Genomic DNA, 7,826 nt, shown 5'->3' with positions numbered 1-7,826 from the left:
TCACAGAGCTAGTAAGTACCAGATCCAGGATTCAACCCAAGCAAAACTACTTCTGGAGACCATATTTTTACCCAGTTCTGTGTAAGAGAACCTGTTACTGTATCCACTTGTGAGTTCCATTGTGACACTACAAACTCAGGGGGGAGGAGATCCTAGTAATTTGTTCCTTCAGTAAACATTTATCATGGGGGCCCCTGGGTGGCTCAGTCAGTTAAGCGTCTGACTGCTTCAGCTCAGATCATGATCTCATGGTTCTCGTGAGTTCGAGGCCCATGGTCAGGTTCTCTGCTGTCAGCACAGAGCTTGTTTCAGATATTCTATCCCCCCCTCTCTCTCCCCCACTCATGTGCACTCTTTCTCTCTCAAAAATGAATTAAAAAAATAAAAAATGAAAACATTTATCATGAACAGACTCTACTTTCAGCTTCTTGAAGGGAATACAAAAATGAACAGATCATATTTCCAGCCTTAGATAAACTCAGTCTAGTGGAGGATATGTTATTACAACACAATGAAAACAGTGCTTATAGAGCTCCATCCAAACTGCTACTGGGGATATGGAGTGGAATGACTAACTTCGTGGAGAATGTCAGGGGGATATCAAAGAGAGGTGATATACAATCTAAGTTTTTCAAAGGACAAATAGAAGTTTCCAGAAATAGGATAGAAGAAGTAAGTAGGTACCCATGTTTTCAATAATAATGAAGACTCATTTTTTAATTAAAATAAATTTTTGATGCATACATATACACAGGGTTTAAGCCAAGTCCACAGAAGACATAAAAATAAATTACAATTTCTTCTTTCAATAACTAGATCACCTAGAAGGGAGGTAACACACAAATGAATATTTTAAGGCCATATTTATATATATATATATATATATATATATATATATATATATATATATATATATTTTTTTTTTTTTTTTATTAATTTATTATTTATATAAATATATATATATTTAATGCTGTAAGACATCTAGGATATGCCCTTTAGATAACCTAAGAGCTTCTTAGAATGAATCTAAGGAATTCTAGGAAACTAATGCCTATTCTGCTTCTATAAGCCTGAGTTCAGGAATGTAGTTGGATCAGCTGAACTATCCTCAAGGACCCGAGGGTAAAGGATGAGAACTGAATGTACTGCTTCAATCACATTTTGCACTCTCTAATTTTGAGATTGATGACCTGGACCAAGTAAGGACATATCTGCACATACCCAGACTAGACAATGTGCAGGCCTCCTCCAGCCTTAAGCATAACACTGGGCATGGAAAGGGAAAAGTTATACTTCTAGAAAGACTTACAATCTGCACTCACAATGGTGTAATCCCTGGTTAGAGGGGGGTACTAGGAAGCTTGTATCTTTGTACTGGATGCTGCTACTGACCTTACCACCATTATCCTAACTCCACCTTGTATTGCATTCCTAAGATAAGTAAAGTGTGTCTGATTTACTCAAAGAGAGAGCGATGAAGTAGAAGCACAAAGAGAATCAAGGAACAGACACAAAAAGAGTACCCAGTGGTTTTGCCACCCTGTTCCAGTCCTTTGAGACCTATCTGTACTCTTAGTGCTGTATTCCATTTCCTTCCATCTAACTTGAGTTGGTTTCCATTACTTAAAACCAGGGTCTTAAATAGTAATATTGCAGAATCTGCAGAAGGCCAATTAATATTATCCCATTCACTAGGATACAGTGGCCAAAAGAAAGAGAAGGAAGGAAGAGAAAGAGAAGGAAGGAAGAAAGAGAAGGAAGGAAGAGAATAGAAAGAAGGCAGGGAGGCAGGAAGAGAGGGATGGAGGGAAAGGAAGGGAAGGGAAGAAGAGAGAGAGAAGAAAAACCTCCCATTCTGCTCCCCAATAGGAAAGGGAGTAGATTCACAGCCTGAGTTTTGAAGATAAGTGCATGTGCATAAGAACAATGAATTTGGTGGATAAAACAAACAAAAATTCCCAGACTAATCTTAACAGTGCTTTGGGAAAATGAACCTGGTGAATGGGTTTAGGGGTGGTGGATGGAAGCAGGGGGGAAAGAGAAGAGATATCATTTGGGAATTGAGAATTAACCTTAAGAAGGAAAGGACTGTACAAATCGAACAGACAAGAAGAATGCAATTATGTGTCATTCCCAAGTTAATTCAGGAAAAAATGGTATGAAAAATGCTGAGAAAGAAGACTGGACAACACTTAGCAACCAACAGCTGTGTGGGATAATGGAGGAAAGGAGGAGTCAAAGGTAACTGTCCCAAGTCTGGGGGCTGGGTGGCTACAAGAATAAGACCAGTGAGTCCATCAGAAATCAGGAGGAGTGATGGTTTAAGAGGCCGGAGATCATGCGTATGGGAGGTACCTGCCTGGCACTTTCAAATGACTCACCCAGTGGGGGTGTCCACCAGTCCAGGAGGAAAGACAATACGGTGTCTACAGATATGGGGGTTGGTCTTCTGGGCTGACAGTTGACATGAGCTCACTTAGGTAGAGCTTTACAGAGAGAGAGAGAAGGACCAGTAAGGCCTGGGGGAGGAGCCACATCTGGGGATGGACAGATGTGGGCAATAGGACTACAAAACCCCAGAGAAATCAAAGGAAATCAGGAACGCACAGTGCCAGTGATACTTAGAAAGAAGACAGTGTTCAGGAGGCGGCAGTCCACAGTTTAAAACAGCTCGGAGAGGTCAGAAAAAAAATTGAGAATTTGAGACTAGCCATCAAAATTCACATTAAAAAGTCACTGAGCACTTTTCAGTGGCTTGATGAGAGAGAATATCAAATGACAAAGGTCCCAGGAGTAAGTAGTTATGAGCACGTGAGAACTCTTCCAAGGGTGTTTGGAGATGAAGAGAAGCAGACAAGAGAGGCTTGATCATGAGTGTTTTCCTTTTTCCTTGTTTCTGTTTGGATGGTGGCTTTGGACTGTTGGTTGCCAATGTTTTGAATAATGAACACCTAATTGTAGGTAATGGGGAAAGGACCAGTGACACCAGACATTAAAAATGCATGAAAGGGAGTAAAATTGGTAGAAATAAGATCGTGGAAGGGAAAAACAGCACCAGTGTTCCTGAAGAGAAAAGTCTGATTTGGAGAGGGAGATTGTTAAGTGAGGTCTTCCATTCTCTGTGAAGTCACAGGAGAAGACTACCAAGAGAGATGGAGATGCTAGCACGTGAAATCACAGTTCAAAACACAGGCCCTGCAGCCAGTCAGCACGTAACAAACATTTGTTGAATGAATAAATGATTCTCCTACTCCAATATGTATGTGTGAATATAGACATAGATTTTTTTTTTGAGTGACAGAGAGGGAGCAAGTGAGTGAGGAGCAGAGAGAGAGAGAGAGAGAGAAGTGGGGTTCACTCAAAGTGGGGCTTTTTACCTGAAGCGGACCTCATGCTCACCCAAAGCAGGGCTTGAGCTCAGCAGATGGGGGACTTGAACTCAAAAACCATAAGATCATGACCTGAGCCAAAGTCAGATGCTTAACTGACTGAGCCACCCAGACTCCCTGTTGCTGATGGTTTTCAAAAATTAGTTCCGAAAAAAGAGAGCATTCTATAACCAATAACCCTAAAGAGAGCCAAAAATAACAATAAGCTCCACTTGCCTTGAACATCAGAGAAGAGGTATGCAATTATGTGTCATGCCCAATTCAGCCACACCTATACACTCAGAAGCCATAGCATCAGCAGAATAATTTTCCATGATGAAAGGCAAAGTAGTATAAACAGCATTTTCATTTCCATAAAGGAAACTCCATGACACCCTGTCCACATGACCTTCCTCTAATGTCCCTGTTTTCTCATAAATGACTTCGTGTCTTCCAGCACAAACATTCTGAGGGTAGCATGCACCCCATTTCCAGTTACAAGCCAAATAAGGAAGGTCAGTATATGACCAAGGCAGAGTAAAGATGATCACGCATTCAGAATCAATATCGAGAGCTGCAGACGACTAATGATAATAAAACCCCTCCGCAGAAAACTAACAAGACATGTTCAATGTGGCCGCCAAAAAAGCTGGTACACAAGATGTAGATGTAAATAAAATGTAAAGTAACTAAAGAGAACAAGGGCTTGGTCATTTTTGGAAAACTGGAGTGTTACTTATTGCTACTTGTCTATGCCCTTGAAAGGAAATGTGCTAAACAACCCAGGTTTCCAGAAGCAAATGATTTAATGGCCTCAGACCTTGATCGTCTTTCTTTCTAAGAGCTAATGCAAGGGTTCTTAAAATCTTCTGTGCCATTGACCTCTCTGGCAGGCTACGGAAGCCTATGGACCCCTTCTCAGAATAAAACTGATAAAGGCATAAAATAAAATAAGTTTACCAAAGCAACTGAAATTGAATTACAATTGAGTTTCATTTTGTGTTTAATAAAAATAGAAAATTTTTGCTGTGAACCTGAATTCACAGACTCCAGGTTAAAAACCCTTGGTTGTCCCTTTTATGAATAGAACAAATGTAATTGGCATTCACCTACTGTGATTACTAACTAAATAAACACAAGCTTTGGCCTTCTAGAACTATTAAGACTTCAGCAAGTGATCAGAGAGCAAGGACCTAGAACTGTGACTGCAGCAAGCACAGGAAAGATTCAAGTCCACGGATGCAGAGAATCTCTGATACACTCTGACAAAATTCACGTCACCACTACCCTGGCTCCCGGAAGGGCCCTGAAGAAGGATGAGTGAAGTGTTCCTTCAGTTATTCCAGCCTAACATGATTCACTCTCTGTGTCCTGAAAACCTATAACGTGCAAATGACAATCTTAAACTGTCTAAGATCATGTTGCTAAGTATGTTTCTCTCTGTATTATTTTGATTAAAATTCTCTCAGAAAGAAGGTATATTTCATCAAAATTCTAAGTTAGGCATTGTTCATTGAAATATTGCTAAACACATGACAATTACAATTTTTATAATAATACACATGAGATACTTAAAAAGAAAAACCACAGAAGCACAGATTTTTTAATATACTCGGGTGGTTGATTGTTGTTGGTATTGGGTTGTCTTTATTGCAAAGCTTGGGAGAAACCACCTTTTACCCAGGGATACAGTGAAAGTGGGCATTTGACGATGTATGAGACAGGAAATAACCATAAAGGAAGCAATAATCAGCAATAGGTAAGGATCTTCTTGGCATTGCTCAAGCCATGAACTTGTTATTTCCCCACTAAAACCAAGTGTTTTAATTTCCTACAGTTGCCATAACAGGTTACCTCAGGACTGGTGGCATAAAATAACAGAAATTTATTATCTCACAGTTCCAGACACCAGAAGTTGAAAATCAAGGTGTTAGCAGGGTCAGTTCCCTCTGGAAGCTCTGAGGAGGAATCTGTTCCAGGCATTTCTTCCCGCAACCCTCAGCATCCCTTCACTTGGGTCTGCATAACATCTCTTTACTTCGGTCTGCTTCTGTCTTCACCTGGCCTTCTTTCTGTGTCTCAAATCTTTCTCTTATAAGGACACAATTTATTGGATTTAGAGCTCACCCTAAATCCAGGACGATCTCATCTCAAGATCCTTAACTAACTACATTGGCAAAGACCCTACTTCCAAATAAGTTCACATTCACAGGTACTCACAGGGCTGGGGACTGGAATATATCTTTTAGGGGAACAGAATTCAACTTACTACACCAAAGAACCTTAAAATTCCAGACATGCTAGCTACAGAGGCTTTTGGTAAAAGATGATAGGAGGCAATGCAAAGTATAAAGCATTTTTTTTCTTATACACAGTATCAGTAGATACTTCTATATTTTTTTTAAAAATGCATATCATAAATTCTTAGCACTGCAGATCTGTGCAATAAACACAGGGAGTATATGTAGCTACAGAACTGAAATAGAGTTGGTGCAGACTGTGTAGTTGAAACAGAAAGTTAAGATATTTTAGGGACTTAACTTTGAGAAATTATAGACACATACCAGAAACTCCCGGTGATCATCTCTGAAATGAGCTGTGCCCAGGCCAGTCCGGGAAGGTGTGGGCTAGTGTAGGATGTAAAAACAGGATGAAGACAGATGTCTCCTTAGTCACTGCTGCCTAAGGGTATTCCTAGTTCTTTAAGGAAATAGGCTGAGTATCACCCAACCCATGTTGGAGCTATGACTGAATTGTTTAAGATATGCTGTCTATATTTGTTCTTAAATTACCACTTTGTGAGTTTTCAAAAATGTATAGTTCATCTAGTGGTATGTGGCCAACTCTACTAAATTAAGGCTTTTGTGTTTACAGAAAGTCCTAAAAAAGTGGGGAAGAAGACACTTAATGTAGTACAAAGAAAAATGGTATCAGAACTGGGAAGACCAACTGATACTTGCATTCAGAAAGGGGATTCTGCTTGATGCCCAAATATGAATATTCTTATTTGGATCCAACACCCTTAATATATCCTAAGACTTTGAAAGCTAGGTGCCAAGGTATGGTGATATGGCCTTTATCCAAGTAATCTAACTTCATGAATATTTTCCGTATCTTCAATATAGAAAGAATATTGTCACCTAAAAACTAGAAGTATGCAAAGGTATAAATATTTTATAAATTTGTTCATTTTATTTAATGATATTATACAGTCATTTATAGATGTACAATACTTAGACTTACTAAATATATTACTCCTGTCTTTTCCGAAAGGACCCCGTCTTATTCTTCTTTGGTATCTCTCACAACACCTAGCACAGTTCCTGGGGTGTAGTGTATCCAAGATCAGTGGTGGCTACAAGATTGCCTGATACTTTATGCTAAATGGTTGTTCCTTCTAATGGAAATGACGACCAGCAAATGTGATGATCTGAAGGGATTTAGGTTAGATAAACACTGCTCAACATTTTCCCCACTGAGGCAACAATGAAATCTAGGTTGGGAAATACCTAAGTGTGCGGGCATGTTCTGTGCCTCAGTTTCCTCATTTGTTGTACTTGCTTCAGAGGGCTGTTGTGAGGCTTAAACAAACGTTTGAAAAGTGTCCAGAAAAATGTCTGGCACATAGAAAGTTCTATATAAGCATTTTTATTAGCAGTGGTGTTCATATTATTGTTTTTCACTAGCCTTCCAGAACTGGATTTGTTTGAAGGAGAAAACACAATAATACATCTTTTATCAGCATTGCTGGGGAACAATTTCTTCCAAATTATTGTAATTACTACCTTTAAGTAGTCAATCAGTCAATCCATCAGTCAGTATTGAGCACCTATTGAATGCCAGTGACTGTTCTCTGACAATACAGAACACGGTAATGAAGAGGCGGTTCCTGGACTCCAATAAGCTTACCCTCCAGTGGGAACAGAAATACATAAACACATCAGTAAGAAGCTAGGCATTCTCAGACACTATGTACCATGAGGGAAATAAAATTATGTAATGTGACATACGGTGCCTACCTGAAAGGTGGTAGATGGGAGAGCTAATCTGAGCTAAGAGGGTCGTTAAAGGCAACAAGATGAGAAGCTGAGCTGAGAACAGAATAATGAGGCAGTCACTTGTAGATCTGAGCAAAGTCCTTTCTTTCCAAGCAGAAGCAGCAGTAGCTACAATATGCAAACATCCTGTAGTGGAAACAAATACTCAAGGTTAGGACAGGAAGACATTACTTGAATGCTATCTGACATAATCCAGGGCACAGGGATGAACCGAAAACTGGGACAAGGAAGAAGATAATTGGAGGAGTGGTCTTTATGAAGGTACTTCTGGGTGAGATCCAGAGTATACCTGGACAAAACGGCCTTAGGGGCACATTGGCAGAATGTATAAGTATGAATATGGGGGGCTCTTAGAATTAGTGGTAGGAAAATGAAATCATGGTAACATCACAGCATGTGA

The sequence above is a fragment of the Leopardus geoffroyi genome, chromosome A2 (assembly GCF_018350155.1).
Source record: "Leopardus geoffroyi isolate Oge1 chromosome A2, O.geoffroyi_Oge1_pat1.0, whole genome shotgun sequence".
Classification (NCBI taxonomy): Eukaryota; Metazoa; Chordata; class Mammalia; order Carnivora; family Felidae; genus Leopardus; species Leopardus geoffroyi.
This window is presented reverse-complemented; position numbering follows the sequence as displayed.